At 41.0% G+C, this 22,972-nt stretch overlaps 1 protein-coding gene and 1 long non-coding RNA gene across 2 annotated transcripts in view; one reads left to right on the top strand and one right to left on the bottom strand.

The window, feature by feature from the left end:
• bsnb (bassoon (presynaptic cytomatrix protein) b) overlaps window positions 1–22,972 on the bottom strand; it is a 260,660-nt gene that overhangs the window by 58,729 nt on the left and 178,959 nt on the right.
• LOC117506843 lies at window positions 18,518–22,386 on the top strand. The gene is made up of 3 exons (XR_004559560.1): window positions 18,518–18,638; window positions 19,270–19,271; window positions 22,375–22,386. It is a non-coding gene; the product is annotated as an uncharacterized LOC117506843 (long non-coding RNA).

Below are 22,972 nucleotides of genomic sequence, written 5' to 3'. Positions count from 1 at the left end.
CAGGTGGTACGCGTTTAGGACTGAGTGGCTGTGTGGCTGAGTTTTCAGGACCTCACCCTGATCACCTGAGGCTGATCAAGTGCAGCTCGTCAGGACTCACAGCTGTGGTGCATCTACACGGATTGGAGCATGGTGGCATTTAAGTCTGGAGTACACAGTGTGTATTTGCCAGAGACTCGACCTTGTGACCAGACGGGTGAGATCGTCGTCTCGAGAGCCATCTCATCATCAGTGGATGCAGAGACTGTACCAGGTTTGACACCATGGTCTGTGAAAGAGGAGGGGGTGAGGTCTCACGCTCGTCAGCACACTTCCTGAGGTACGTTAGGTTTTGTGACTAACATTTGTACAGCCAGTAAATGTGGTGTCCCTCACACCTTATTATATTGAGCTGTTATGTTAGTCGTTTAATCAGCTTCCACTGCAGTTGAGTAATGTGAACTGGGTGTTCCATGCCTGCAGGGTGGGAAGCTGATTAGTGATTAAGCCAGGAAGTGTTTGCTGTTATGTATACCTTTGAGTGGTCTCTCTGTGTGTGGAGTGTGGACTCACACGATGGTTTCTTCTTTCACAGACTCGGTTTGTCGCGGCCACCTGGGGGGTGTCGGCGGGGTCCTTGGGTCCGAACTGTTTCTGGCTCCGGACCGTTTGTGCAGCTGGGAGCGCACCGTAATCCACCTCGCAGACCGCGCACTTATTTGTTTGTACTTTCATCACGTCACTGTTATGTTTATTAAATTCTGTTATCCTTTGTATCGTGCTCTGCTTATTTCATACTGGGTCCTTCAAACGCTGGTCGGTTCTCCAGGCTGCGTCCGACACATAACAATTGTGCTATATATATATTTTTTTTTATATCAGCTATATCAGGGCCTGCACAATTTAAAGACTTGGAATAACTCATTTATAATCTGGTATAGAATTTTAAAAAAAAACAGTGTTGACTGTACTAAGATATACCCTTTAACTTTTGTATATGTACTACTTTAAAGGAATTGTTTTCCCTCCAGTATTGTGTTTGTCTCACTGTTGCCTAACACTGCATGTTGATTTTGGCACAAGTTTTATGCCAGATGCCCTTCCTGACGTAATTCCACATTACATGGAGAAATGGACAGGGGTGGGGTTTGAACTAGGAAACCTCCGCACTGAAGCCAAGCACATTATACACATGGCCACTTGGCCAATATTCACATAGTAGTGTTAGATAAAAATATACATGTTCTTTTTTTTATTATTTCTTTTTTTTTGCTCATTCCTATAATTTAAAAGTTATTTGTAAGGTTAGACCTTACCTTTGTGATGTGCCTTGGAGCAAAGTATGTTGTGATTTGGCACTATATAAAAAAATTTAATTTGTCTATTCTTGTCAATCAATATCCACATGCTAATTGTATACAGTCAATGTATGTCCTTTCATTGGTACATGCAATACTTAAAATGTGTTATACAGTTGTAATGAACAAATTTATGCATCCCCTTGGATGCATAAATTCATTCCAGAATGCTTAAGCTGAAGTCACATTTGAACATTTCCAAATCACTGAAGATATCCTGGACTTCATTCAATTCAGTTACTGCTGTAATAAATATGGTACTGCATAGTAAATCTTTCTGGAGCAGGCAGTCTTCAAAAACTGAGTTACTGTACAAGAGGGAGAATAGTGAAGGAACCCACCAAGGCCTTGCTTAGACTGCCAGCAAAGATCAGATTTGTGTGCATATCTGATTTAAAACTGATTCCATGCTGCAAGTCTGAACAGTCAAAAAATGCAAGAAATCCATTTTATTCCAATCAGTTTCAAACTTCACATGTAGGTAGTTTGAAATGCAATGCAAATCGCATTTTTGCTCATCAGTTTTTGTCTGAATGCTCAGATCCAATTCCGACTGTGTTTTATTACATCTGTGAGTTTTTACATCATGTAAAGTGTCTCTGTGAGCTTACGTGGAGAGATCTATGATGACTCTTCTCGCTCTTTGTGTGTGCACATGCACACGCACACACATACACACACAAAAGCCCAAAATAACCTATAAAATCACTTCAAAAAACAACACTTAGATGACACCTCTGAAAGGAAAACACACTGCACCTTACATTGAACACACACACACACATACACACACACACACACACACACATGTGCCATATGCGCAGGAGTCTCACAGCTATGTATATTTACACAGAAGTGTTTCAGCTGCTGCTCTCTGTCCACATCAGTTATCTTTTTACAGTATTACACAATGTATTTTGTCTGACCATTTTGAGATGTGTCTTTTACAATGCACATTCATTCTGCGTGCTTTTGTGTGCACATGCGCTTTTTTTTAATGGCTTATTTGACTGATCAATCTGTTACCCAACTAGTCCAGCAGTTAAGGAATAGAATCGTGCACTTTTTTACAAAAGCGCCGAACTTTGTCCAGGGACTCTTTAGGTTATATTAAGTCATGTCAAAGGGGGAGACATTTGATTTTAGCCCTGTATCCTGCTTTTTTTAAAAGGGTGTTTGCATGGTTATAATACAGTGCCAACCAGGTATTTACAATGTTTTCAGTTAAAAAATATGGTGATAATCGTCGTAATACCATCCATCCATCCATTTTTTTCCGCTGTATCCGGAGTCGGGTCGCGGTGGCAGCAGCTCAAGCAAAGCCGCCCAGACCTCCCGATTCACACACACCTCCCCCAGCTCCTCCGGGGGAACCCCAAGGCGTTCCCAAGCCAGCCGAGAGATGTAGTCCCTCCAGCATGTCCTGGGTCTTCCCCGGGGCCTCCTCCCAATGGGACGTGCCCGGAACACCTCTCCAGCGAGGCGTCCAGGGGGCATCTGGAAAAGACGCCCGAGCCACCTCAACTGACTCCTTTCGACGTGGAGGAGCAGCGGCTCGACTCCAAGCTCCTCCCGAGTGACCGAGCTCCTAACCCTATCTCTAAGGGAGCGCCCAGCCACCCTGCGGAGGAAACTCATCTCGGCCGCTTGTACTCGCGATCTCGTTCTTTCGGTCATGAGCCAAATCTCATGACCATAGGTGAGGATCAGAACATAGATCGATCGGTAAATTGAGAGCTTTGCCCCCTACTCAGCTCGCTCTTCACCACGACGGTCCGATACAGCGACCGCATCACTGCAGATGCTGCACCAATCCGTCTACTGATCTCACGCTCCATCCGTCCCTCACTCGTGAACACGACCCCGAGATACTTAAACTCCTCCACTTGAGGCAAGGACACTCCACCGACCTGAAGAGGGCAAAGCACCTTTTTCCGGTCGAGAACCATGGCCTCGGATTTGGAGGTGCTGATTTTCATCCCGGACGTTTCACACTCAGCTGCAAACCGCCCCAGTGCACGCTGAAGGTCCTGATTTGACGAAGCCAACAGAACCACATCGTCCGCAAACAGCAGAGATGAGATTCTGTGGTTTCCAAACCAGACCCCCTCTACACCCTGGCTGCGCCTAGAAATTCTGTCCATAAAAATAATGAACAGAACTGGTGACAAAGGGCAGCCCTGGTGGAGGCCAACGTGCACTGGAAACAGGTTTGACTTACTACCGGCAATGCGAACCAAGCACCTGCTGCGGTCGTACAGGGACCGGATAGCCCTTAGCAAAGGACCCCGGACCCCGTACTCCCGGAGCACCCCCCACAGGGTGCCCCGAGGGACACGGTCGAACGCCTTCTCCAGATCCACAAAACACATGTGGACTGGTTGGGCGAACTCCCATGAACCCTTGAGCACCCGATGGAGCGTGTAGAGCTGGTCCAGTGTGCCGCGACCAGGACGAAAACCACACTGCTCCTCCTGAATCCGAGGTTCGACCATCGGTCGAATTCTCCTCTCCAGTACTCTGGAATAGACCTTACCAGGGAGGCTGAGGAGTGTGATCCCCCTATAGTTGGAACACACCCTCCGGTCCCCCCTTCTTAAACAGAGGGACCACCACCCTGCCAATCCAGAGGCACTGTCCCCGATCGCCACACGATGTTGCAGAGGTGTGTCTGCCAAGACAGTCCCACAACATCCAGAGACTTAAGGTACTCAGGATGGATTTCATCCACCCCAGGAGCCTTGCCACCGAGGAGCTTTCGAACCACCTCGGTGACTGTCGTAATATCAATAACATAAAATAATAATGATAACAACAACAACAATTTATTAGTGATTATTTATGTGACAGAAAACAATTAGTGTATTATAATGGATGTTTTTCAAATGTTTTGACTGTGAAACATGGTGTGCCACAGGGCAGCTGTCTTGGTCCGCTTTTATATTCTATCTTTACAAATGATCTACCATTAGTGCTTGATACCGCAAACATTTCAATGTTTGTAGATGACACAACAGTCTATATGGCTGGGAAATCAATTGAGGAAGTTAAAACAAAACTTGAGCAGGAAATTAAAAAGATTGAAAATTGGATTGAAGACAACAAACTCATTCTGAATGTAGGAAAAACAGTAAGTATTGTCATTGGAACTAAACATTCCTTAAGAGCCGAACCACAATTAAATCTTGTAATGAAAAATACAGTTGTTAAACAAGTGGAAGAAGTCAAGCTCCACTATCACTTTGGCAGTGATAAGAAGATGTTCAAGATATTTAACTAAACCAGTGATACCATATGTCATTCAAAGTTTGGTGTTGTCTCAGCTGGATTATTGTGCAGTTGTCTGGTCAAATACTTCAGTAAATAATGTAAAAAAATTACAGCTTGTGCAAAATAATGCTGCACGTGTGGTGTTAAAATGTGGTTTTAGGACGAGTGTGGATACAATGCATAAGCGCCTCTCTTGGCTTTTGGTGAGGGACAGGTGGCTATATGTAAAAGCAAACTTTTTAAGAAATATTATTATAACTCAGATACCGTCTGTCCTTTACCAACAACTGCCTTTTAGTAAGGATACTCATTTTTATCCAACCAGGCATGCCAAAGGACTGTGTTTCATTTTGCCTAAATGTAAAACAAACCAGAGTCAACGGACAGTGATGTTTCGAGCCATGAGAGAATGGAATCATTTACCACTAAAGTTAAGGGAATTGAGCAGTGGACTGGGAACTTAAAAAGTATTATCTGAGGCAAATGGTTGAAGTATTGTGATGTATTATGAATTGATTATGAATGAATTGATTATGAATGTATTATGAATTTTCATTATGATTTACAGGCCTTAATGGAAATCTATTATGTTATTGTACTGAAACTGTGATTAAAACACGAATGGACCCCAGGAAGAGTAGCTGATGCAGTTAAACTGCAGATGCTAATGGGGATCCAAATAAATAAACAACAACAACAACAATAATAATATCATCTATAAAAACTGCAACAAAACAACATAATGATGGTGGTGAAGATGTTTATGATTATCAAAGATCTAAACAGGTTGCTTGCATATCTGCTTCTGCTGTCACTTTCCCTAGATTAACGCTTTTTCTAAGAGTGTAAGCACACTGAAGTACATTCGAAGCATCCCTACTTAGCCTTAATACATTTTTCATAACCTTCAAGTTTATAGTATGAACTTAAAAAGACATTTGGATAAGAGTTTGTCATGAATTATATGCTGTAGAAGGCTGAAAATGGTTATTCTCTTAAACCCAAGTTTTTAGAATGTAGACGTTTATGGATTCAATGTCTCCCGATATTATATACTTCAGGACACTATAAAGTACCTCTGATAAAGTTTTGGCGCTTTTGTAAAAAAGTGCATGATTCCCCTAAAATTTGTCCCTTAGCCGCAGGACTAACAGTACACTATCTGCCATTTTATAATACGAGCAAACTACGTGCCCTATGGGTGGGAACTTTGCTAGGTGAAGATTTTGAATGCTGAAATCATATATCCTGGAATGGAATTACAATCATCATTTTGTCATTTACCTGCTATAAGACAGTCATGATGGGTGTTGTGAAAGTGTTGGAACACGGACCCACAACAGGGGGCGCAAATGAACGGACAATGGAGGAAGTCAAATAGCACTTTTACTGTTGTGAAATAAGCACAACAAGCACGACAGATCACAATAGAAAATAATAAAGTCAATTCACAAAGGTGTCATGTGGGCAGGCTCGAAGATAGAAGACGTCTGTCCAAAGCAGAACCGGAACCACACGATTTCCTCCGCCACCGAACCCCGGGGATACTGGAGCCGCCAAGTCCCGAACTCCCAGGTGGCCACTGCCTCCGCTTGTTGGATCTGGTACTGCTGGCGAGGAACAAAACAGTTAGATGTGGGTGCGTTTGCACCCAGCAACACGGATGGTGAAAAAAACCACCTCCACCTCTTGTCAGGAAAATGTGAGTACTTATCCAAAAAAAGGGTTCAGTACAGTCTCCAGCTGCAAGTACTCACCAACCACTGTCAAAACACAAGCAACAAAGTCACTGTCTGAAAGACAACACAACGGCTGAGTTCGTTACCTCCTCGGTAGAACGATATCTCGGCAAAGAGGTGGAGATGACGTCTTGCTGATATACCGATGCAGATCAGATGAGTGGTGACAGCTGTCATAGGTGATGAGTGTCAGCTGTCACCCCGGCTGCTCCTGTGAGGCGGCAGCGCCCTCTGGTGCCTGGAGCCCGCACTCCAGGCAGGGTGCCCTCTGGTGGTGGTGGGCCAGCAGTACCTCCTCTTCAGCGGCCCACACAACAATGGGGGCATTTAATCAAAGAGTTTTGCCATTTCACAATCACACTAGTCACTGATGGTTATGCAGCAATGTAAAAGTAACACATTTTGATGTAGTTATTTCTGCATTAGTATCATCACTACCACACTCCACTCTCCTATGCCAGAATTTCCGGATACACAATGTTGTTGACAAAAAATTTTCTCTTGTCTTTACAGTTCTTCACAAAGATTTTTTAACACTCATGGTCCCGGCTGAATAGCCTTTTCACTGTGAGAAATACCATGTGTTTGGGTCCAGCGCCGATTAACACTCCTAGCCAGATGGTGGCGGCAATGCAGCTGTCAGTCAAACTTCACAGGCACCCTAACTAGCCACAACTCTTCTTCTGTATACTTTTGTCTGAGATTATAATACCTAATGCCACATAAATATAAGTGGAATGTGAAAATTACCCTCATGTTACCCTAGTGTCTAGATAGACACCACAGAAAGAAGCGATCAGAAAAGCAATTTCAGCGTGATGTGGGAACAGAGGGAAGGACAGAAATTTCACACTCTGTCCAGATGGTGGTGGTAACACAGTTGTCGGTCTGCCATGCCATAAAACTTCATAGAAGAATAAGAGTTGTGGCTAGTTAGCCTGCTAATACTTTTGTCTGAGATGATAGTACCTAATTCTATATACCTATAAGGGGCACATGAAAATTAACCCCTGTATGCTACTCCAGGGTCTACAAAGATGACACAATCACAGTGATTGGATGAGCTGTTTTGGCAGGATGCAGGATCAGACGGAGGAAGGGACATATGAATTCTAGTATAGATACATACTAAAAAAATATGAATTACATAAATGCATATAAACTCACCAGCTTTGATTAGAATTAATTTACCATGAGTCAGAGCTCAGTAGTTGCAGTGTTCGGACACTGGACAGTAGTTGTGACTATTTAACATGTTTGAGGCTTTCATTGCTATAGCAACCGATGTGGATTAGACACAGATGAGGACTGCAATACAGACACAGAAATCGGACCTTGGTACTTGCTAGATATAATGTGCACAGTTGATTAGTGTGGTCTGATTTTAATCAGATATGCTTTAAATCAGATGTGAAGTGGCATTCTGAACAAAGTCCTGTACTGTATGGTAAATCTGTCTGGAGTAGGGAGCTCTCAAAAACAGAATAACCATGCAAGAGGGAGATTAGTGAGGGAAGTCACCAAGACATCCATGGAGAAACTGTGCTTCATGCAACTTTAGACATCCATGGAGAAACTGTGCTTCATGCAACTTTAGCCTGTTGCATTACCAAATATAGAATCATAAAAATACGCATAATACTGTAGCACTGTATAACAGCACAAAGTGTCAGGTAATTACGTCTGTTCTTCAGGTAGAAAAGTTTTCTAATTTAAAAAAAAAATGTTTCTAAATTCTCCATTGCTACCACTTGCTTGTTTCTTTTTCCTTTTATTTTTTTTGCATTATTTGGTGGACAGGTCACATTTTGTGTATGCTGTGGTGGCACCAAATGGGTTTTTGAGATCATCTTGTTAGTAAATTGGTAACCTCATTAAATGGCAGGAGAGGTTAACAGCTCTGATCAGTATACTTAACCTTAGCGCTGAACTGTAACTGAGATGACAAGACTACACATTAATTCAATTCAGTTCAAGTTTATTTACAGTATATATCACATTTAAACATAACTGCAGCTGACCAAAGTGTTTCACAATAGTAGCAATACAATAACAGTAAAATATTAACAAAAGGAAAGGAATTAACAGAAACCTGTAATCAAATTATGACTTTTAAAGCATTTAGTGTTACCTCCAGCATGCAAAGACATAACAAATGTGGTTGAGTTAAGATTATTTTGGAACAAATGATTTTCAGTTAATATTGGGCTTGAACCCTAATAACACTCACTACAGGGAAGGCCTATTATCAAGCTGTACATGTATGTGCTATTTGAGTGTCCACAGGTCAGTAGGTTGGTTTCCATAACCCTTTATGTTTCAAAATTTGAAGTAGTGAGTTGAAAATATGCTCAATGCAAACATACATATACATACACACACACACATACATATATATATATATATATATATATGGTCACATGATGTGGTTTTTCAGGCGATCTGAAAAAGTAATTTTGCAAAAGTGCAATGGAAACACGCTTCCCATTATTATACGTCAGAGTCACATGACATTCTAAAATGCATGACACAGTATGTGTGGATGGAATAAGTGATGGAGGGTATGTTAAACCTTATAAGAGATAATGTTACAGCAATACTGGATTAAAAAAACATCAAAATGGCAATGTTTAACAGGACTTATCTATCCGTTGCCATGACTACTGGAATTACAGTTCTCATGAGTGTTTCACTGGAATGACAGCTATCGCAAGAGGACAAAACCCGGCAGTCACATTCTATCAATCAGTGGCAGTGCCATTTTGTAATACTGTTTTGGCAATATTCTGAAAGTATTGCTTAACTTTTTTGGAAATCTGTAACATATACTGTACTCAGCTTCTGTTAAGTTCTGTCTACAATTTTTTTTTTTTAGCTTTTAATTTGCCATCCTGGAAACAGAAGAAAACTGAGTAGTTTAAAAATAACAACTCAAAAAACTATTCAATTGAGAGCAGGCCAATACTACTGTATTCGCGAGTCTGAGGGCTCAAGGCTGAGTCAGCCCATCCCCTTTTTTAGTGCAGCAGATAAGTGAATATTTACTGAGGGATCCTTCAAATGGTGATGCAAGCACCAAATGTGGCACACATACTCCTTAGACATTACTCTTTTAAAAATGCTGGGTGCCCACGTGAACTTTCAATAGGCGGCCAAGAAGGGGTCAATTGAAGTATTACACAGGGGTCAAAATTTAAAAATGCTCCAATCATATTGAAAGGTATTCCATATTATTTGTCTGATCATAAAGATTCCAAAAAGGTATAGTTTGGACTATCTGTGAATGAATGTTCCGGAGTTATGGGGTAAAAACAGCAAGAACAGTGACAAAGGTCAATTTCAATTTGTACAGGGGTCAAAAGTTAAAGTTGCTCCAATTTTGGTAAAAAGTGATGCAAATTATTAGTTGGGTGAATACGGTTTTAAAAAGGAATAGTTTGCATCATGTATCATGCTTAGTTATCATGTTACAGGGTAGCATATGTCACATGTCATAGAATCCAATGGATGCTGATATTGTTTAACCTTTACTTTGCAAACCAAGCACGCAACACAGTCAAAACTATTCCATTTATTAATCATATTAGCTCAGAGACATGGGGGGGTGGTAGAAATCTTGGTAGGGGAGGCATGCGTCATGCAGATGAGTTTATATCAGTTACTGTCCATGTGTGCATAATGTCTGGAGTTGCCTTGACAACATCTGTAGGTGAGGCAGAAAGATAAGAGGGGGAGCCGAATGGTTCACCAAGGCCATAGAGATTCTTTTGGAGGAAAATAAAAGGGGCGTTTTCAGCTTCAGTGGCTGATAAGACTGCCATGTTTAGGGTTAAGCAGAGAAACACAGAAATTCCATTTATGGCTCCTCTGACTGACCAAATCCAATTTATGAGTATCCCCTGGTCTCCGATATCTTCCTTTGCAAGGCGGCCAGTTGCTCCGAGATGTTTTCCAACTTGCATCTGATTTCAAGAAGAAGAACAAGAACAAGAAGACTTGGGAAAAGCTTCTGCTGGCAGCTCGAGCCATCGTTGCCATTGAGATTCCAACTAGAGCATAACTAGAGCTCAATAGGTGCTAATTAGAGCACCTGTAGGGCTCTGTGTTGAAGAGTCCTGATCACCCTGAGCTTGTGTTCAAGGGGTGGTTAGAGCCAAAGAACAGATATTGGTCAGTGTGAGTGGGTTTTCTGTAAACCCCTGTCTGGAACTGCCTGTTCTCTCCAATCGTAACATCACAGTCCAAGAAGTCATTGTATGTGAAACAGTTGAAACCCAGCCTTAACCTCGGAGGGGTCTGAGACATGCTTTGTCCACTGTTTACAATGGGGTACTCAGGTCAAAGCAGTTTCAGTCTTTTGTTCATGGTAATGAGTCATTCAAGTCGTCAGGAGAGGCGTCAGTCCCATCGTTAGGAGGGACAGCTGCCCTGTCATTAGGAGGGTTCTAACTAGAGCACAATAGGTGCTAATTAGAGCAATTGTTAGTCACTAGCCAATAGAAGTCTGCCTCTCGGTAGGAGGGAGTCTGATTAGGTTTAAAACTCCAGCTTTTGCTGGCTTCTGTTATTCTTCTCTACAAGAGTCAAGACAGAAGTCAGACTACCAGAGCAAGAATTTTAGCTGAGGAAGCTTCTGCGATTAGAAGCAAAACATCCTTGCGTCAAGCAACACAGTCCAGTCGAAGATTCAAGCTCCTCTACTATGGAAACCACCTGGACAACTAAGAGCCTTCACAGAAACATAACCCCAGGAATTAATCTGGGTTTTAATAGAAGGGGTTATTCTAACAGCAACAAAAAGTACAACTGATGTACAAGCACTTAAACATCAAATATTAATTCAGTTTTGGTTTTCATGGTTATCAGCAGAGAAAGTGGTAGCCACACATGCATTTACATGTTCTTCAGTGCTACAAAATGTGTGAAGCGGATTCTGACATGACAGAGCAGCATGATAAAGTTCCATCCTGTCACACCCAGAGAAGCTGCCCTTTCTCTCACAAAATAATGAGAGATTGAACACTGCAGGTTAGCACAAGGAAAAGGTCACACAGATTGATCCCATTCTCATAGACTTATCCCATGCTCAGAGGAGCTTACTGACACATTACAGCCCTGATCCCTGACACAGTGTGCACGTTTATGTGCACAAATGCCAATACATGCAGCTGCATATGTGTGTGTGTTTGGAGATTGCTGTGTAGAAATTAACAAAATTTCCAAGATGCTGTGCAGAATACTTGAAGTACTACATAAGCACACCGCAGGTGGAGCTGAAGCTGAAGAGCAGGTTTCGAGTCAGAAATGAACAACGGATGATAGCTCTTTTCTCATTCCACTTAAAAGAATGGACCATCTTAAATGAAATGTGATCATGTCTGCAGTCTCTCTTTGTTCAAAGCTCGTGATCAAAGCAAATATGTTTCTTAAATGTGAAACAACAAAATCAAACACTTAAATGTAGCAGATAGCAAAGGTCCAGTCTGAGAATAATGTATTTGAAGTGACAAAATCAATCAATCAATCAATCAATTTTTTTTATATAGCGCCAAATCACAACAAACAGTTGCCCCAAGGCACCTTATATTGTAAGGCAAGACCATACAATAATTATGTAAAACCCCAACGGTCAAAACGACAAAATCTGACTACGAGACCAAAAATGAGCCAACAGTGGCTCAGTTTGGGCAAACTTGCACACAGTGGGGTGGGGAGTGGCATCGCTCACTTATAAAAGAGCACATAAAAGTCTCACAGGAGAAAACACACACACACACACACACACACACACACACACACACACACACACACACACACACACACACACACACACACACACACACACACACACACACACACACATACATACATACAAGAGCACTGTCATTTTGTCTGGAAGGATTTCAAACCATGTGCACAGCATTTATTGTGTTGTGCACACTCTTCTACTAGATACACACACATGTTAAATGATAACTTAAATTTTTGTGCAAGCCGAGCCATATTAATACATGCTTACATGTAAGATGTGAGAAATCCCATTTTAAAAACATTTATAATGAGAAGGAATGGGTGAGCAGCCATCCAGGGAGTAAAAAACAATCCATCCTATGTTTGAAACTGCAACGCCAGCAAACTATCTCATAATTATCGGTAATTGATACAATGATGCCTGAAGAAATAAGGGCATCTATGTGTATTGTTTCTAGCATACTGGATTGCATCAACCCTGCAACTTAGAATTGAATGAATGAATGAATTTATTTGGCACACACAGACTCAAAATAACAAGGAAAACTCAAAGAAAACAATTTAACAACCCGTATGTACCCATGTGCCCAAAAGAGTGTAGGCAGAAGCAAAAGCTTATAAACGCCCACCCTGTTACAGTATGCATTGTTGCAGGGCATATATTGTCGTCAGTGGTGGGCACAGTTCCACTAACCGCTAATTATCGAAGGTAATGTTTCATTATCAGATTAGCTTTTCCGATAACTTTGAAAACCATCATCGGATCAATTATCTTCCGATAAATTTTGGTCCAATAATTTTTAGACCGCTAATATATTATTGCAAACTTAATGAATAAAGCTTTAACAGTTAAACATTTTTAAAGTCTGATATCAAGGATTTTAAAGCCTATCTGTTAAATGTTTTGTAGTAGATGTACAGTTCTATCCTTGCCAGACAGAGAAGAGCTGATCACAGAAAAAAACAAAATGAGAGCCCAACAAAAAAAAAAAAAAAAAAAAAAAATTTCTCTTGACACCCTACTAACTAGCCGGCAATATCACCCAAGTCATCCAGAGGCATACAGTATGGTCAAAAATTTAACCAAACTAATATTGGACAAGTTATTTAAATTAACATCACATCTAAAGTTTTATAAAGTGAAAATATCAGATATATGTTTTAGTTTTAAAGTATCGCACTAATGTTAAAGGTTTTAGTGTGGACATGATGTGTGCGCAGTGCATTATGGGTACTGTAAAAGTTCACGACAGGAGAAATCCATTTGAGACGCTCTGATCAGGTGTCTGAAATTCGGTTTGTGTTTATTAAATTCCATGCAGATTAAACGTAGCAGACACGGATTATTTATTTGGAATATTTGTTTTAACATGTTTTTACGGTCTCTACTCCCATCTACTGGCCAGTAGTGTTCATGGCAGTATTCGACCTAAGCATTGAGATATTCTATAATCATTTGCGTGCCAGAGAGTTGCTGCAGCTGATGAAAAGAAATAAAAATGTACATTTTGGTTGTATAATGTTCATTTACAATTGTCGTCATGTGTTTTCTCTCTGTGCTGTTTAAACCACAGCAACTCTCTGGCGCGCAAAGGATTATGGGTTAGGGTCTGAGCATCTGGGTACCAGTAGATGGCAGTGTTCCATGCATTTTGACCCCGGTTATACCAGACAGTTGTCTAATTACAACTTGACTTTTGGCTTTTGCAAATGGCTTTTTTCAAAAAAAAAAAAAGAAAAAATGGCATATGTTACAAAAGCATATTTATATGTAAACCAACACACACATTACATTAACATATTTGTTTTTACACAGAATGAATGAGTCAACCAATCAGTGTTAGCGGAGGCTCATTTTACCCATAATCCCTTTGGCATCTGTGTGTGTTTGGTACAAAACTTTAGAATTAGTGCATTATTTAAAATTAAAACATATGTGTTATATATGAACTTTGTACAAATGACAGAATTGTCATTAATGTAGTTAATCTATCCAGAATAATTAGACTTATAAATCAAAACCATAAGTCAAAGTCAGTTTATTTTCCAAGCTCTCTGCCTCACGGCGGAACTCCAGTATGGGGTTGAAGAATAATGACTTTTTTTTGTGGCAACCTGGTGGTCAGGCTCCTTTTGCTGTGAAAATACATATAAAACAGGAGGTTCCAGCAAGGGGCACAGCACACAAAGACAGAAGTGGTGATTCATTGCATGGGTTTGTGATTGTGGTGTTAAAACTCAATTTTGGAAGTTCTCAGTTAGCTACAGCTTCTGGCAAATTTTTGGGTGGTTTATTGGTTTAGCTTTATAAACGATAACTTTTCAGTTAGCTGATTAGCTGTTATCGACGCTAACTTTTTGGTTACCTGCGCCCACCACTGATTGCTGCCACGACAATATATGCCAGGTTCAGCACATATCGTCGCTGGACGTCAAAACGTGATGTTTAACTATGAATTGATTTTTTTCTCTGTCTCTCTCTCTCTCTCTCACACACACACACACACACACTCATTATGTCGGCCAAGAAGGTAATAAAATCATCGCCATTTATTTATTTATTTAATATGCTGCCTAAATTCAGCGGGTGGTGTCATATGATCTGAGGTTGTAGCCCAAAGGGGGTGTTTTTTGGTCTTTTTTTTTGGCGAGTAGCCCCTGGGGGTGCTCGCAGCACTCTCAGGAGGGCAAGGCAGCGAGGGGAGGGGGGAAGCCCGCGGGAGGCTGCAGGCAGCCCCATCGCTGGAGACCGTCGTACATCACGCGCTAACCCACAATGCAGGCAGGTGGCGCACGGAGGTCTAAAAAGTAGGCTTCCCACGGATGCGCTTGATTCTGGCGTTTTATTGCTGTGAGCACATGAAAAGGGTCACTCTTTTTTCTTTCAAGCCTTCTCGACACCGCCAGGACTTTTCGCTACTAGTGCACACAGGACCAAGGAAAATGGTTTGACCCATCCTGTCTGACTACTGTAGCGCAACACGGAGATGATTCTGCACAGCACGCTGCAGAACGGCACATTGTTTCAGCATGACTTTTGGCACTTGTTGGTGAATTAGTCAAAGCGTTCGGGTGATATTGGCTCAGTCATAATAAAAATGCCGGCGCTGCTGCTGCTTCTGCTGCTGATGCCGGTGACAGAACAGGGCGTGCGGCGGAGACCGTGAACCCTCGCATTGTGCATAAGCTCGGTGGCAATTTCGAATGAAGTATTCACTGAAGCGGTGCGTGTGGTTGCTGAGTCCTCTCACGCCCGCCCTTCCTCAAATTAATAAATAAATCTATAAATACATACATTTACTTATTTATTTATTTATTTCAGTGAACAAACCAAACAACTGTATTCTACTTGTGACCTTGTTTTATCATACTACATCAGCCTGGGCCTAGCAGCCTGGTTTGGGAACCTCTCTTTGAAGAACAAAAGCTCTTTAAATCAAATTCTTAAGTGGTCCAGCAGGCTGACTGGTGAGTCACAGGTCAAATTGGAGACTTTGTATACAAGACATCTTAAATGCAAAACCAGTTCTATTTTAAGTGACAGTTCTCATCCATTGCACAATGAGTTTATAAAAACACATAAAAACAGTTTTGTTTCTGCAGCTATTACACTGAGGAGTAAGTCATAATTTTTTATGCTTTTTTGCACAGGTAGGATTTAGTATTTATTGCTAATTTGTTTCTTTATTGTTTGTGTATTGCTATTTTTTTTTTTTTATCAATTATTATACTCTTTTTAAGTTTTACTGTTGTATTTTAGTAAGTACCTGGACCTGTAATTAATGTTTTACTTTTAACATTTCCACTCTATTTTTATTTTATTTTTAAATTTGCTTTTTTAGGCAGCAAGGTGGCTTATGCCCCGTCACAGTGGCGTATTTGTAGAGCTGCTCATTACAGCGTATCGTCTACGCTGTAATGAGCAGCTCTACGAATACGCCACTCTGACAGGTGCTAATGCTGCGTTTACACATAACGACGACAAGTCATGAATGCCACGAAGTACACATTCTTGGCCGCTGATCACGAATGTGATGATTCGGGGCAGAGGCGTCAGGTGTCCTCAGGAACTGCTGCAACCTGTTACCACACGTTACGATTAATGGCACGTGTTGCCAGAGAATTATCAGGCACCATTACGCACGGGTTGCGCGTAACAGCGCATCGTTAAGTTCTGTCACGTTGTGAACGAGGTGAATTGTCTCCACACACACACACCATATTCATCAAACCGAATTCAGATCGCTCCAGTTTTTCAGAAGAACTTTGTGACTGCATGCGTAGTTGGGCTCTGTGCCATGGAGTGGCACAGAGAGGAGGAGGAGGACAGCACCAGATGTGTGGCTTCATGCGGCTCTCGTCTCGTGCATTTTCCCAAACATCAGGCACATGCAGCAGGTGGAACACCTGCAGGAGCGCGCTGAAGAGCACTGAAATTTGACTTTTAGCCGACTTGGTGTCAGCAATCAAACTGAATGCGGTACAGCAGGGTTTAATTGTGCGCGCGCTTCTTCCTCCGCCGGACTGGAGGAGGTGCAGAGATGTCTGGCTGCACACGAGTCTCCTCTGGTTCCTCTGGCTCAGACTCGTTCTCCCGCTCATCGGTTACAACAGCAGGTGGAACACCTGCAGGAGCATCCTGAGGAGCTTCAGCAGGAACTGTGGACCAACATTTGGAGCCGACTTTAATTGTGCGCACATGACAGAAAACTGATTTGTCGTGGCGCGCAGTGAAATGTGACGCCGCGTTACAAGTCGTGTCAAAACTTAACAGTTTCCGTGTCACTTTGTAATAACGCGTGACAGTTTGGGCTCCAAGAACCATCACAGGAACCACTACGAACATTGTCACGTTCTATTAAGGATCAATACTCATCAAGATAGATCAGTACGCTCAGTTGCGACCTCCACGACGTGAGACGAAATGAGGATGGTGTGTGACATTCGTGGAAGATTTGTTGACAGGAAAAAACATGCTCCATGAATATCAAGAATATCACGCACCAACACGCACTATTAAGAAACATATTCAGATGCGTTAAGTCACATTAAGAATGTCAGGAATGTGTCACGAATGACAGAAAAATGACATTTGTAACGCGTCTTGCTTATGTGTAAACGCACCTTAACAAGAATATCACAGTAAGACAGTCATGGGATTGATTCTCATCTGTGTCCTTTCTGTGTGGAGTTTGCATGTTCTCGCCGTGTTTGTGTGGGTTCCCCTGGGTGCTCTGGCTTCCTCCCACATCCAAAGACATGTAAATTAGGTGAACTGGAAACTTTGAAAAATTAGGTGTGAATGCGCATCCGAATACGTTTGTATGTGGACCTGCAACAGACTGGTGTCCTGTCCAGGGTGTGCCCCGCCTCACGTCCTGTGACTGCTGAGATAGGCTTTTTTGCTTTTTAAAAAATTTTCTTTGTTCTCATCACGTTTGCTTGTTGTGTATTGTGTCTCTGGGGTTGTTCCCCCGTATGTGTGTATGAGGACTCTATTGCAAATATAATCTACTTCTCGGTATCAAAAAAGGAACTTGAACACTTCACAGGTCCGTGATCTTTACCACTAGATTTTTGTACAATAGCTTAAAGTGAGCACTGGACTCTGCCATTACTTGACGGCTTAGCAGCAAGATCTGTCTCTACATGTTTAACAATTCTTTGTTGTGCTTTGTTTTATTTGTTATTTTGCTACTGTTGCTTCATTATTGCTTCAAGCTATAAGTTTACCAGTCAATTTACGCTTCTATCCTCACTCATGGTCATGAGGTAATAAGGTCACGGATACAAGTGGCAGAAATGAGATTCATCCATCGGGTATCTGGACTTACACGCCTGGAGAGGGTGAGACACTCAATTATCTTGGAAAGACTCAGAGTAGAGTCGCTGCTTCTTTGCAATGAAAGGAGCCAGTTGAGGTCGTTTGGGCACCTGGTGATGATGCCTCCCGATGCATCCCTAGGGAGGTCTTCCAGGCATGTCCAACCAGGAGCCCCAGGGAAGGCCCAGGACACGCTGGAGAGATTATATTTCCCAGCTGGCTTGGGATGCCTTGGGATACCCTGGGAAGAGTTACAGGACTTGGCCGAAGATAGGAAAGTGTGGGAGGAGCTGCTTGCACTGCTGCCACCGCGACCTGGACCCGGATAAGGGGGTAAAAATGAATGAATGAATGAATTTTGCTGTTGTTACTGTGGCCAAAACACATGGTCACCCCACTGCCTCCGATCTGCTTGAGGTTTCCTCTTATAATCAATAAACACCTGAGGGAGATTTACCTTACCACTGTTGCCAATATACTTTCTCAGGGGACAGGTATGGTTAGACCTTACCCTTATAAAGGTTATTTATGCTGCGATTTGGCACTGAGCAAGTCGTTGAGTGGAGTTGACGTGCCAATATGAAGATTTAGGTTTGAATCCCAGTCATGGTACATGTCTGTGTCCTTGGACAAGACACTTCATCTGCATCATCTTAGTCCACCCAGCTGTAAATAGGTACCGGCCTCGGCTGGAGAAATAACCTGTGTCGGACTGGCGTGCAATCCAGGGGAAGTTATACGCTCTCATCCACTTTTTGTGGATGAGAGTTTTTGAGAGTTGCCGGTTTTTGTAGTTTTGAATTCTTTAATTGACAAAATTGACCATACTGAAAGTACAAATTTCAAGAGGAAAATAAAAGAGGAGACTTTGGAAAATCTTAGAATGGACTTAAGGGATCAAAACTGGAGTGACATTTACATTGAGGATATTGATCAATCCTATGAGTCATTCATTTCTATTATTTCTAATTTATCAATCAATCAATTCAATCAATCAATTTTTTTATATAGCGCCAAATCACAACAAACAGTTGCCCCAAGGCGCTTTATATTGTAAGGCAAGGCCATACAATAATTATGTAAAACCCCAACGGTCAAAACGACCCCCTGTGAGCAAGCACTTGGCTACAGTGGGAAGGAAAAACTCCCTTTTAACAGGAAGAAACCTCCAGCAGAACCAGGCTCAGGGAGGGGCAGTCTTCTGCTGGGACTGGTTGGGGCTGAGGGAGAGAACCAGGAAAAAGACATGCTGTGGAGGGGAGCAGAGATCGATCACTAATGATTAAATGCAGATTGGTGCATACAGAGCAAAAAGAGAAAGAAACAGTGCATCATGGGAACCCCCCAGCAGTCTACGTCTATAGCAGCATAACTAAGGGATGGTTCAGGGTCACCTGATCCAGCCCTAACTATAAGCTTTAGCAAAAAGGAAAGTTTTAAGCCTAATCTTAAAAGTAGAGAGGGTGTCTGGAAATAAGCATAATGTTGACAAACCGTAGATTACTAAGGAACTGCAAAATGCATGTAAAAAGAAAAAAAATTTCTGTACAAGCAATTCTTAAAATTAAGAACATTTGATGCTGAGAAAAGATATAAGACATATAAAAATAAGCTAACTAATATCATGTGATCTTGTATAAGCCAGTATTATAGTGATTTATTGGGAAAAAAATAAAACAAACATTAAGGGTACTTGGAAGATTTTAAATGAAGTCATAAATAAGAGAAAAGGTGCTAAAGAATATCCTGCCCTTTTTTACACAAGTACTGGTACAGTTGTTAAGGAAAATAAAGCTATAGCAGATCATTTTAATGATTACTTTGTAAATCTGGGTAAAAATTTAACTGATTTGATTGTGTCTTCTGGACTGCGTTCTTTGGATTACTGTAAAACAATAAAATTCAGGATTCAGTGTTCATTAAAGAAACTGATGAATATGAAATAATTTATATTGTTCGTAACTTCAAGGGGAAAAGATCAAATGATGACAGTTTTGATATGTCTTTGATTAAAAATATTATTGATTATATTGTTAGACCCTTTACGTATATTTGTAACCTGTTACTAATGACTGTGAAATTTCCTTTCAGAATGAAATTGGCTAAAGTGATACCGCTGGTTAAATCTGGAAACAAACATGTCTTCTCAAATTATAGACCAATCTCACTCCTGCCACAATTTTCCAAAATTTTGGAAAAGTATTTTTAAAGAGGTTATATGATTTCATAACTAAACATCACATGCTTAGTGAACAGCAATATGGTTTTAGAAAAAAATTGCACTACTTCACTGGCTGTAATTGATTTTGTTGAATAGATTACAAATGCAATTGAAATTAAGCAATATACTGTTGGGGTTTTTTTTAAATTTACAGAAAGCATTTGATACTATATACCACACTGTGCTATTGGACAAACTGCAGTGGTATGGTTTCAGGGGATTGGCATATGATTGGATAGTTAGCTATTTATACAATAGATACCAGTGTGTACATATTGGTGGGGCAAAATCTGAACCCATGAAAATTACTTGTGGGGTGCCCCAGGGTTCAGTTCTGGGGCCATTGTTGTTTCTTCTGTATATTAATGACATATGTTTGGTTTCCAAGTCCGTCAGTTGTATTTTGTTTGCTGATGATACGACTGTGTTTTGTAGTGGGGATCACTTGGGACAGACCTTGGACATGATGGAAAAGAAACTACAGAAGTTTAAACAATGGTTTGATTCAAACAAATTATCGCTCCACTTTGGTAAGACAAAGTGTATTATATTTGGAAACAAGTCCAGGATTTCCTGCAGAAATTTATTATTAAATAATATTGAAATTGAAACTGTAACTGATATAAAATTTCTTGGTGTTGTTATTGATGATAAACTGAGCTGGAAAATGCATGTTAATTTTGTTAAATCCAAAATGTCAAAAGCCATTGCAATTCTGCATAAAGCACAAGATTTAATTTCCCAACACTCATTAACTATTTTATATCACTCATTGCTCATTCCATACATGACCTACTGTATTGAGGTATGGGGAAATACATATAAAACTAATACTAATCCAATATTTTTGTTGCAAAAGAAAGCTGTAAGAATTATTTGTAACAAATCACATTGGGCCTCATGTATCAATGTTGCGCACTTGTGGCGTAAATTTACGGCGTAAACCTGAAATACACCAAAGTCGCCGTGACATGTATCAAGCAGTGCGCACCTGCCCATTTCTGGCGTACGCCTGACGTGATCTTGATAAATGCGGCGGGTGGAAACAATCGTAATTATAATAAACATGCCCATAAATATTCAGACTTCGCTTCAGACACACCCTCATTTTACCACATGGAAGCCGGAAAGACGGCAATGAAAAAGAACTCCACCAATCACGACGCGTGCCAATAGAGCGTCAAAAGCGGCTGTCGTATCAATTGTTTTGTAGTATATAATCAATAAAGTGTTACAGTGGTCCCTCATTAATCGCTGGAGTTACGTTCTAAAAAAATAGCCCAAAATACGCGAAACCGCGACGTTAGGCAGCATTATTTTTTACAATTATTATAGACGTTTCAAAGCTGTAAAACCCCTCACTACACAGTTTATACACTTTCTCAATCAGGCATGAACATTTTCTCACTTTTCTCTCGTGTGTAAACACTCTCAAAGTTCAAACCTTAGTAGGAAAATAATACCAAACTGTTTCAGGCCCAAACATTTGTTTGAGAAATAAAAATAGAACGTTTTCCTATAAATAATTATGATGGCATTTAGAACTAACAAATTAATTTTAACGATCAACGAACGAGGTCGGACACATAAGAAATTATTAATAGTGACTGACCAGTATTTCACAGATCGGGCCTCTGCGTCCTGACGCCGCGCCTTTTTCCACTCACACCTGGCTGCAGGTGTTTGTTTCCGTGTGACAAACACAGTTAGGAGTAGTTGTTGGCGCTCTTTTCTCTTCTGGGCAACAAGATTCTTATAAACAGATACGCAGAACACAGAACACTGTAAAAAAAAAAAAGGCATGCAAAATTGGACTAAATACTCCGCGAGACTCCGAGGCCACGACAGGTGAACGGCGTTATAGCGAGGGACCACTGTATTCTCTTTTCACATGTCAATAATTCTTGACATGTGGATATTTGTTCGCTCAATTAATAAGATATGCCTAATCTGTCAGATTTCTTTATTTTTTAAATGTATTTCTGTATTTATTTTATTGTGACAACCGAATGGAGATGACAAAACCTGGTTGCAGCACGGGTGAATTAAGGGAATGACGAAACTACAGTTGTTATTATCAATTTCATAGTCTAAAACGATCACACCACATGAAGTTAAGCTCAGCGCTGCTCTGGCTCCAGGCTCGAAGTCTGGAGAAATAGGCGAGCAGCGCTTTCCTTCCTGTCGTTGCTGTGGCCACGGATCGTGCTCGAGACCAACAATCCCGCAAAGGCGGGATTTGTATTGATTATTATGTAGTATAATCAGGAAAGTGTTATTTATGTAACATATGCATTGATTTGTATAATGGCACTGTTTATCATGTTGATCATCTTCATTTTTATGTGGATTCCAGCGCTGGTTCATTTTGGTGTATAATGTACGCAGCGCAGCGTACGCCAACGACCACATTGATAAATGCCAAGTAGCGCAGCCGTTTTGGCGTACACCCCATATACGCTCAAATATCGCCGTACGCAACGTTGATACATGAGGCCCATTGTGAGCCAACGAATCCATTGTTTGCCTCTTTGCATATTCTAAAATTCTGGGACTTGGTTGATTACTTTACAGTACAAATTATGTATAAAGTTAAAAATAAACTGCTGCCACAACATGTCCGGGATCTGTTTAAACTGAGGGACTCCACTTATAATTTGAGAGGAATTTTATTGTTTGAAAAATCAAGGATCCGAACTACTGCAAAAAGTCATTGTGTATCTGTCAAAGGTGTTAACATCTGGAAAAACTGTCCCGACAACATTAAACTACTGGGTACGTTAGTAGGCTTTAAAAGACATTACAAGAATAACAAAATTGCATGCTATAG

The sequence above is a fragment of the Thalassophryne amazonica genome, chromosome 3 (assembly GCF_902500255.1).
Source record: "Thalassophryne amazonica chromosome 3, fThaAma1.1, whole genome shotgun sequence".
In the NCBI taxonomy this organism is placed as follows: Eukaryota; Metazoa; Chordata; class Actinopteri; order Batrachoidiformes; family Batrachoididae; genus Thalassophryne; species Thalassophryne amazonica.
Note: the sequence above shows the minus strand (reverse complement) of the source record. Positions and strands in the feature narration are given on the sequence as shown.